An 11,439-nucleotide genomic window follows, 5' to 3' on the forward strand; every position below is an offset into this window, starting at 1 on the left:
AACACCTGCTTCTAGGCGGTGCTAGCAGGTTCTAGACAACATGCTAGAAGAAGCAAGAAACATGCCTCTTGCCCTCCGGGGCCCCAGTGACCTGGAGCATGCTGGCGAGGAGTCAGATAGCGTTGATATTGTGTGGCAATGGCAACAGCAGGAAGCTCTGGCAGGCACAGAAGGTGATAGCTAACCCAAGCTTTGGAAGTCAAGAGGGCTTCCTGGAGGAGGTGGTATTGTTGACAGTGAAGAATGAGAATATATGTCAATTCATCAGAGAGGAAGGGGAGTGTGCAAAGATGTGGCAACAGACTGGAGCCAGATCTGTGTTGGGAACTGCAGATGGAGAGTGTGGTGGGCACAGGGGTGAGGGGGGATTCGGTAGGAGTTGTTATTGTTGGGGCTGAATTGTGTCCCTTAAAAAACAGATGTCAAGGAGGAAGGGGACAAAAAAAAAAAGATATTGAAGTCCTAACCAGCCCCCCACCGCCCCCAGTACCTAAGAGTAGGACTGTATTTGGAAACAAGGTCTTCACAGAGTATTCAAGTTAAAATGACGTAATTAAGGTGGGCCCTAAGATCATGGCATCTGGTCCCATCACCTCATGGGAAATAGATGGGGAGACCGTGGAAACAGTGGCAGACTTTATTTTTTTGGGCTCCAAAATCACTGCAGATGGTGACTGCAGCCATGAAATTAAAAGACGCTTACTCCTTGGAAGGAAAGTTATGACCAACCTAGATAGCATATTAAAAAGCGGAGACATTACTTTGCCAACAAAGGTCCATCTGGTCAAGGCTATGGTTTTTCCAGTGGTCATGTATGGATGTGAGAATTGGACTGTGAAGAAAGCTGAGCACCGAAAAATTGATGCTTTTGAACTGTGGTGTTGGAGAAGACTCTTGAGAGTCCCTTGGACTGCAAGAAGATCCAGCCAGTCCATCCTAAAGGAGATCAGTCCTAGATGTTCATTGGAAAGACTGATGCTGAAGCTGAAACTCCAGAACTTGGCCACCTCATGGGAAGAGTTGACTCATTGAAAAAGACCCTGATGCTGGGAGAGATTGGTGGCAGGAGGAGAAGGGGACTACAGAGGATGAGATGGCTGGATGGCATCACTGACTCGATGGGCATGAGTTTGAGTAGACTCCGGGAGTTTGTGATGGACAGGGAAGCCTGGCATGCTGTGATTCATGGGGTCGCAAAGAGTCGGACATGACTGAGCAACTGAACTGAACTGAACTGAATCCAATATGACTGGTGTCCCTGTAGAAAGGGGAAGTTTGGGCCCAAAAGCAGACATGCACAGCGGGAAATCTACCGGACGAGACCAGCACACAGGGAGAGGGCCATGTGAGGATGAGGGCGGACACGGGATTGAGGCCTCTTCCACAGCAAAGATGGTCAATAAGCCCCCAGAGGCTGGGAAGAGAGGCCTGCAGCAGACCCTGCCTCACAGCCCCTGCCGACACCTTGAATTCAGTGTTCTGTGAGAGAACCGTGAGAGAATACGCCTCTGTTATTTTAACTGCCCCCCACCCCCAGTCCATGCTGCCTTCTCACAGCAGCCCTAAGACAGAGTACATCTGTTTTCCTGGGCCACCACACAAGAGTACCCCAAACCCAGTGGTTGAAAACCCAGAGATATATTCTCTTGTTTCTGGAGACCAGAAGTCCAAGATCAAGATGTCAGAAGGGGGCCTTCCTTTCCTACTCTTCCAGCTTCTGGAGCCCCCCATGCTCCTGGCTGGCCATTGCATCATGTCCATCTCTGCCTCTGTCTCATGTGGCCCTCCCCTTCTCCACCTCACCCCTCCCTCTGCCTTTCTCCTTCAAGGACATTTGACGTTGGATTTAGTGCCCACCTGGATAATTCAGGGCTTCCCTCATAGTTCAGATGGTAAAGAATCTGCCTGCAATGCAGGAGACCAGGGTTCGATTCCTGGATTGGGAAGATCCCCTGGAGTAAGAAATAGCAACCCACTCCAGTGTTCTTGTCTGAGAAATCCCATGGACAGAGGAGCCTGGCAGGCTACAGTCCATGGGGCCACTTCCTGGATAATCCAGGGTGATCTCACATCCAGAGCCTTAACACAATCACGTGATCTGTAAAGAAGCTTTTTTTTTTTCCATATAAGGTCCCAGTCACTGGTTCCAGGTGAAGGCACCTTCTGGGGCCATTATTCCGCATGCTGCACAGTGGGGGCGAGACCAGCCATCATCTCCTTAGTCACATTTAGAAGCCTGAGATTTACCCAAGGGCTCTGAGAGACTGTTAGGGACATTGCAATTATCTTACTCATTTTCTGACAAAGCATGTATATAGCCCCTCCTATGTGCCAGGCACAGCAACAGAGTTTTGTAACTCTGAACTCATTCTTTCCTCCTGCCAAACCTTTGAGGCAGGTGATAACATGATCCCTCTTGACCACTGGGGAAGTGGAGGTCAGGAGATGCTGCATCCTTCAGTCAAGGTCATGCAGGGAGCAGGGGACCAAGGCAAACTTATGACCCAGGCATTATGGGAAGATCTATCTACCGCTGACTGGTAAATGGATGGGGCTGAAGCTGGAGCTTGGACCACATGGAGAAACAAATTCAAGAGAAGCCTAGGAGTAAAACTGCAGAACGTGGGGACTGGTATGGAGGGAGGGCCATCAAGGAGTGAAGGAAGAAGTTAAATTTCCTTGCCTTGTTTCCTGAAGCTCTGTGAGCTCCAGAATTGCACCTCTGCCAGGCAGCAGCCCTTGTGGCAGGCGGGGCTGGTGTGTGAACACTCTGGCTCTAGGTCCTGGTGGGGGCAGAGAGCTCCAGGCTCCTGTTCTTCCCTAGAGTCCTTCCCTGAGGTTCATCTTCAGCTGCCCCCAGGGTTCTCTTGCTGGTTAAGACTTCCTATCCTTCTCTCACTTTCCCATGGTCCCATTCCTGGTTCTGGGGTCACTTCCCACATAAGCTTATTTGGGCTGGAGGAAATCATTGTTTTAGAGCCGACTTCTGGGTAAGCCCCAAACTAAGACAGAGGGCCAGGATGGAGGGGAGCGCCTCCATGACAGACTGGGAAATCCCTCTCCAGGGGACCAGGTCACCCGGTATTCCTGCCCGGTCCTTGGTGACACAGGCACTGCTGATCTTTGCCAGGAGGGCTCTGCAGCTAGGGTCCCCAGAACCAACTTGCACCCATTTCCAGAGGTGGGGTGGCAGCTGACAGGAGCTCCGAGACATTGCTGGTGGAACTAGAAATCGGTTTGACTGCTTTGGGAAGTGTATCTAATCAATACTAAAGCTAAACATCTGTCAACATTGTGACCCCAGAGTTCTGATCCTGGGGAGACGGCCAAGAGGGCCGAGCTCACATGTCCACCAGAGACACAAGCAAGAATGTTTATAGCAGCGTATTCACAATAGCCCAGAGTGGAAACAGCCCCATGTCCACTCACAGGAGAATGAATAAACTAACTGTGGAACAGATACACAGTGGACGACGCAAATGCCTCCATCAGCGGGAGGAAAAATAAATACACCATGACACATCCATATGCTGGGGTTCTGCAGGAAAAATGACCCAACAGATACACACAATTGGGTGAAAGCATTGGACAGGCATTATGTTGTGTGAAAGGAGGCAGACACAAGCGAGGGTTTGCCATGTGATTACATTTATATAAAGTTCACCCACAGCCACAGATCATCAGTAATTACAGAGGTCACAGAAATGGTATCTCTGCAAGGGTGGGGATCATTGTTGATCAGGAAGACAGGAGGGAATCTTCTGGGGGTGATGAAAACACACTGCATCTTGATACACAAATATTTATACACATGGAGTTCTACACTTAAAAGACTTGTGTAGTTTACTGCATATGTTCACATCAGCTTTTTTTTTTTTTTTTTTTTGGCCATGCTGTGTAACTAGCAGGGTTTGAGTTCCTCAACCAGGGATCAAACTTGTGACCCCTGCAGTGAAAACATGGTATCTTAACCTCTGGCCCACTAGCAAATCCCAACATCAACTTTTTTTTTGATGTGGACCATTTTTGAAGTCTTTATTGAATTTGTTTTACAACATTATTTCTGTTTTATGTTTGGTGTTTTGGCCTTGAGGCATGTGGGATCTTGGCTCCCCTATCAGGGGTCGAACCTGCATCCCCTGCATTGGAAGGTGAAGTCTTAATCACTGGACTACGAGGGAAGTTTCTCAACATTAACTTTTGAAAAGTAGCAGCAGGCAGAAACAATCCAAATGCCCATTCATAGATGAACAGATAAATAACCGGGATGTATACTCACAGTGGACTCTTAGCCACACATAAGAAGGAACGAAGCACCGCTTCTTGCTCCAACATGGATGAACCTTGAGAACATTATGTTAAATAAGCCAGACATAAAAGACCACCTACTGTATGGTTCAGTTTATCTGAAATACCCAGAACAGGAACGTCTATACAGACAGAAAGCAGATTAGGGTTTACCAGCATCTGGGGCGTGACCACTTAATGGGTGTGGGGTTTTACGTGGGGACAGTCGTACGGTCAGGCCAGCCAAAATGGCGGTTCTCTCGCTCTCTGTACCGGCCCTGCCCGACCTGGGCCTGCTTCACACACAGCTCGCCTTCCTACGTGCTTGCCCCAGGCCCCAGCTAGTGATTATTCTTCTCAAAGCGGCCGTGAGGAGCCTCCTGTTCCGCTGCTGCTTTCCCTGGTAGCTAAGGAGCCCACCTGACGCCAATTCCCCCCGGAACTGGTGACCTCGCCCTGACCCCGGAAGCAAAGCCTGCCGCCATGCTTTGCCCTCCGCCAAGGTCTGCACACGGTGGGTGTTGCTCCAGGCCCTTAACTTCAGACACGTAAGCTCCCCCATCCACTGAACTTTTCATGTCTCTGTGGCTGACTCCGGGCTCTTTCGTCCTGTTTTAAAGCTGGGCAAGTGCAGGGTTTTTGTTTGTTTGTTTAAAGTGCCATTCTTACAGGTCTTATGGGCCTGCGGGCTGTAGGGCCTTGTAGAACCTTTTAGGCCTGTGGGGTGCAGCCCAACGATTAGGAAAAATTTTAGGAACTAGATAAGAGGTGGTGATGGCACAACACAGTGAATGTTCGAAATGCCACGTTAAAGCAATCTCTTGAATATGAATTTTGTGCCAGTTTTTAAAAAGCAGCATCAAAACAGTACTTTTTAAATGAAAAGGTGGCTGCTGCTCGTCTCTGCTCTGTCTGGTCTGGGGAGGGTGAGGGGTGCCGTCGCCAAAATCTTGGCTCCCTGTCCACCGACGCCAAATAACAATAGGGAGACAGAGTTTGGAGGAAATAGAAAGATGGCTTTAGTCTCTGCTGGGCAAGGGGAGAACACAGCAGACCAGCGCCTTGAGGACTGTGCCCCCTCCCTAGGAGAACCGGGAGACTTTATGTAGCCTGGGTCTCAGACTTAGAGTAAATGATAAGGCTCCAAGTAATGAGGGTCTTGCATTTTTCTTCTTCCCACCGTTACTTCAAAACAGTAACAGCTGGCATCAGGCAGCTTTGTCCATTTGTCTCTGCGTTATTGGCCTGCGACCTTCTTTCTGAAATGCAAACAATTCTAAGGGGTGATTTGCTACAAGAGAATGTAGGGTGTAATTTACATAGTATCAGGGGGTGATAGGTTTCCTTTGTGAAGGACAATTCTAGTTACAGACACTGTAGATTAGTAACGTTTAAACAGGGAGTGATTAACTCTGATTAACTTTTGTCTCTTCTCTAGCTTGTTCACTGTTCCTTTTACTTTCCATGTTCTCAAGAGAGGGAAAACTTCTTTTCTGTTTTTGCTGCAGCAGTGCCAATGCCACCATGACATTGCCTGTTGGAGCCATACTTGTCCATCCTTATGAAGCCTCTTGGTGAAGGGTTGTATCCCTGCCTCAAGAAACTCTCTACTGCCATCTCCTGGAAATTGTCATAGTAGACATACAAGTTTGTACAATAAACACACCTACTCCTCAATGTGGTGCTCTTGTTCAGTGCACAGTCTGCACAGCTGTCCATGGCAGGATAGGTGACTTGGCTCTGCTTTTCAGTGTACACTATCCAGATATGAATGGGCCCTTGAGCACCTCAAGGCTGACCTACCCTCCTTTCCACACTAATGCCCAATAAGTCTAGCCTAGGCTAGCCTCTTCCAGGGAGATGTCATGGAGATGAGATCCACATGGTCCCTAGTTCAGTCATCAGTATATTGAAATCTGCCTTTCAGAGCCACCTCTGGAAATGAAACCTTCCCCAGGGCACTTTTGGTCATCGCAGAAGCAGGAGCTTAGAGGATGGGCTAGAAGGTCTTGTGGACTTAAAAGTCTTCATAACCTCACACTTGAGAGTTCTGTTTTATTCAGTGGGAATTTTTAGGACTTCAAGCCAAGGAGACAGCATCTCCAGTAACCCTGAGAGAACTGCTCCAAGGAGGTGAAGGGAGGAGGCAGGTTATATGGACATTTTGTAACAAAGGGCAGGTAATCAGAACATCAAAAGAAAAAAAAAAAAACACACAGGTATTCCAAGTGAAGGAATTTAGTGTATGGAAAGATGCAAAACTCAGGGCTCACTGAAGTCATTCCTTTGATATGTGCATGCTAAGTCGCTTCAGTCTCCCATTTCTACTTTTTTAGTTGCTCAGTCATGTCTGACTCTTTATAACCCGATGGACTGTAGCCTGCCAAGCTCCTCTGTCCCCTGGATTCTCCAGGCAAGAATACTGGAGTGGGTTGCCACGCCCTTCTCCAGGGGATCTTCCTGACCCGGGGACTGAACCTGTGTCTCCTGTATCACCTGCATTGCAGGCAGATTCTTTACTGCTGAGCCACTGGGGAAGCCTTTCCTTTGATAGGCACCTCACCTATCTGGGGCCAGCCTCCTGCCTTTTCACAACATCCTGAGTTTCCTCAGGGCTCACTGTAGGGAGTGGCTGCAGTCTGCTGATCTCAGGTATTCTTTTCCTTCCCAGGTTCCCTCAGGCTTAGCTGCCTCTGTTGGGGCTGCAATCACTGACAGGAAACGTTCCGTTTCTCAGGTTCCGCCAAGCTCCTAGCCACAGGCATCTTGGCTGTTTTTTCCTCTGTTGTAACGGTAGGGACAAGGAGCTGAACATGCCTAAAACACCGGGCTGTGTAACATCTCTGACTTGCCAGGATTTGCCAGGGAGGGGAACGGGCTGTAGGATCCAGTGGGAAGGAGCTTCAGCCCAGAGGGCCCTGTGCTCGGCACACCTTACACCGCCACCTTGATGCCAGAAATTCAGCCTCTGTGAAGCCGATGCCAAATCTGATTTCAGAGACAGAGTTTTGGGTGAAGTAGAAGAGAATAGCTTTATTGCTTTGCCAGGCAAAGGGGGCCACAGCAGGTCTGTGCCCTGAAAAACCATGTCCAACCTGGGAGGATTTGGTGGGGAGTTTTATCCCAGTGGTTCAAGGGCTGGGTTGCCGATAAGGATCAGGGTCTCAGGTGACCAATCTCCTGATGAGCTTTTCTTGTTCCCTAGATCTGGCCTCAGGTGACCACTTCTTTTTTATTTTTAATTTTTAGCATAAATTTATTTATTTTAATTAGAGGCTAATTACTTTACAATATTGTAGTGGTTTTGCCATACATTGCCATGAATCCAACATGGGTGTACATGTGTTCCTGATCCTGAGCTCCCCCCCACCTCCCTCCCCATCCCATCTTTCTTGAGCTTCTTCAGGCCATCAAACTGAGATTCTCTGGAATAAAGAATGCTCACATCTTCCATTTGTTGGGGGTTTCAGTTCTGTAAAGATTTAGCTCAAATCTTTATATCCTTCGACCTGGGGCTTCCTAGGTGGCTCAGGGGTAAAGAACCCTCCTGCCAATGCAAGAGATGCAGGTCTGACCCCTGGGGGAAGATCCACTGGAGGAGGGCATGGCAACCTGCTCCAGTATTGTTGCCTGGAGAACCCCATGGACAGAAGAACCTGGTGGGCTACAGTCCATGGGGTCACAAAGAGTTGGACACGACTCAGTGATTGAGTGCGTGCGCGCATGCGCATACACACACACACACACACACACACACACACACACACACACACAACTCAGTGATTGAGTGCGTGCGCGCATACACACACACACACACACACACACACACACACAGACACACAGACACACACACCCCTTGACCTACAAACAAGAAACAGGGGACCCAGAAAGACTTCTTTGCCCAGGAGTCCCACAAGGTCCATCTGTCCTGCTGGGTCCTAACAGCAGCTCTTGTCTGGGGCTCTCCCACGACTCACCCCCATTGGCTGCAGGGGATTTGCTGGGGTGGGAGGTGAGTCTTTTGTGGACATCAGCAATGCATCTTAAGCCCCTCACTGCCCCAAAGTTCTAGTGGTGTCACAACTATGAGATGAGGGGCCGGCTTCCCTGGTGGCTATCTCTCCAAGACTACGGCTGTATTAGAGAAATAGACTGCAAACCACACGTGTGGAGTGGGCTCATAGCCACATTTTAAAAGTTAAAGGAAAACAGGCCACATTCATTTTAATAGCATATATATTTTTACCCTAACATACTCAATGAAATCAATCAATGCTCAATCACTCAATCATGTCCAGCTTTTTGTGATCCCCGTGGACAGTAGCCCACCAGGCTCCTCTGTCCATGGAATTTTCCAAGCAAAAATACTGCAGTGGGTTGCCATTTCCTTCTCCCGGGGGATCTCAAACATTATCATTTCAACATGCAATCCATATAAAAATTATTGAGATATTTTACATCCTTTTTTTTTTTTTTCAATATACAGAGTCTTCAAAACCTGGTGTGTAATTTGCCCTACTAGGGCATCTCAGTCAGGACCAGTCATGTTCAGGTGCCCTGCAGCCATAAGCAGCCAGTGGCTCTTGTGTGGACAGCATGTTTCCAGAATTTCTGTAACCCAGGAGTGGGGCAGTGGCACCTTGGTGGGAAGTGGGGAGGGCAGCAGGGAGGCAGGACTTGAGCCAGCACTTACACAGCCATAAGTGGTTTGTACTGAGGTGGTGTGAATTGAGAAGCTGTTACAGAACAGCTCTGTGCTGTGTCTATGTGCCCAACGCACAGTGAGGACAGACTAGCAGAGAAATGCTTACTGCAGGCCAAGCAAGGAGAATGGGTGGCTTGCACTCAGAAACTATAAATTCCCCAGTGATTTTGGGGTTGGGTCGGGGGAGAAATTTTTATAGGCAAAATGTGAGATGAGATCTATAGGGTATGTGACTTTCATTTGACAGCTGAAGTAACCATCTTCCACCTGGGAGTGGGCCTTAGTTTCTGCAGAACTCAAAGGTATTGTTATACATTTCTTGAGGAGGAACCAGGACCCTGCCCCAAAGGCTGGACTATTGTTTCTTGACGGCTCCTCCCTTCCCCGATTAGCGGCTGTTTGGATCTGCCCTGGAACTCAGGGAAGGTCCAGGAGGCTGAATGAAGCCTATTTCCTACACACAAGGAAGGAGCGGGGAGGACCCCACAGGGTCCCACTCAGTTCCAAGGCCCCTCAGGAAAGGTTGGACCCCACTGTGGGACTCCTCCTACAGAACTGATGTCCAGAGCTGCCAGGTTTGTGGGTCTGATCTTAAGTCCCCCTGGAAAGCAAGCATCTATTTCAATTGATTTTTTAAAAAAGAAATGTATATTCATTTACAAGAAAAAAACTTACAGCTGATAACTTACAGGAAGGGCGACCCCATTCTAGGGCCCAAGAGTGGGCTCTTGTCTAACTCTCAGAAGTGAATTGTCCGAGGAGACACACATGCTGACAAAGCAAGAGCCTTTCCTGGGAAGAGGTGCCCATGGAGAGAGCAGCAGGGTGACAGAGCCCAGGAGAAGTGCCCTGCCCTGTGGCTTGTGATCTCAGGGTTTATGGTAGTGAGCTCAGTTCCGGGGTGTCTCTGGCCAGTCATTGTGACTCAGGGTCCTTCCTGGTGGTGCACGCAGCCAAGATGGATTCCAGCGAGGACTCTGGGAGATTGGTAGGACACATGGACTAGTGTCTCCTCTCCCCTTTTGACCTTTCCTGAATTCTTTCAGATGGTGATGGCTTGTTAGTTCCACATTCCTTACCAGGACCTCCTGTTCTAAGATAACTCATACAAGTGGTGACTATCCTGTCTGGCCAGGTGGGCAGTTTTGGTCAGCAGTTCCCTTAACATAACAATGCATTTTTGTAGCATGAATGAATGAATGAATGAGTGAAAAACTTCAATATGAAGACCAGAAAGCACCTGTGCCGATGAGGGGCAGTACGCATCAGAACTACATCTAATGTCAGGGGCTAGGCTGCGAGACTGCAATCTCCACGTTGAGACGAGGAAGTGTGTATGTGGGCAGCCAGGCTGCAGGCGCATTCTGGCCTGTCCCTTCTTAGCTGTGGATCCCATGACAGTCCCAGGTTCTCCCTCGCACTGCCCATCAGTCCACCCAGAAGAGCGCCTTACCGTTGCTCTCCATGGCCTTTCATTCATTCAGTCACCCGCTCATTCATTCATTCCTTGAGCAAAAATATATATACTCTGAACCCTGGAAGCAGTGCCCAGTGAAGTAAGCCAAAGTCCAGCCGTCTGAGTGTCCAGTTCAGGGGAATCTAGGGAGGCAGAAAGTTGACTGATGGCTGCTTAGGTCTGAGCGATGGCGGAAGGGGGGATGGGATGGGGGACAGGAAGGTGAGAGCTGAAGGGAAGAGGTTTCTTAAAAAACAATAAATAAAAATATTATTTATTTATTTGGCTGTACCAGGTCTTAGTTGTGGCATGTGGGATTGCGTTCCCTGACCAGGGATTGAACTTGGGCCTCCTGCACTGGAAGCGTGGACCACCAGGGAAGTCCTGAGAGGTTTTTTGGTTTTTTTTTCTTTTTTTTTTTTGGTGAGGAACATGTTCTAAAATTGATTCTGGTAAAGTCTGTACAGCTGTGTAAATATGCTAAAAAACATGGAATTGTACAAATTACTTGGATGGATTGTATTGTATGTGAATTCTATCTCAATAGCCTACTTAAAAATATATATATATACATATATATATATTTATTTATTGAGTACCTACTGTGTACCAGGTAAACTAGGGGCTCAGGAGTGGATAAAAGTGAACACAGTCCACCACCACATAGTCTGACCACGAGGAGGCAGCCACTAGACAAATCATCCCAGAAATGTTTTTCACAAGGGCAGTGTATAGACCTAAAGGAAGGTGCAGGCTGGAGTGAGCACCTCCCAGGACCAGGCAGCACAGAGCTGACCCAGAGGAGCTGGAAATGACCAGCCCTGCGGGGAGACAGGGAGGTGGGAACAGCCTTCCAGACCAAGGGGAGGCCGAGGGTGGAGGCCCCGAGGCAGCGCCCGGCACTTGGAAGGAATGGCCGAGGAAGAGGAAGTATGGGGGCAGGAGACAGGCCAGGCCTCTGAGGTCTTTGTCCTCCTGCGTGGGAAGCACT

This window comes from Dama dama, chromosome 4 (assembly GCF_033118175.1).
Source record: "Dama dama isolate Ldn47 chromosome 4, ASM3311817v1, whole genome shotgun sequence".
Lineage (NCBI taxonomy): Eukaryota > Metazoa > Chordata > Mammalia > Artiodactyla > Cervidae > Dama > Dama dama.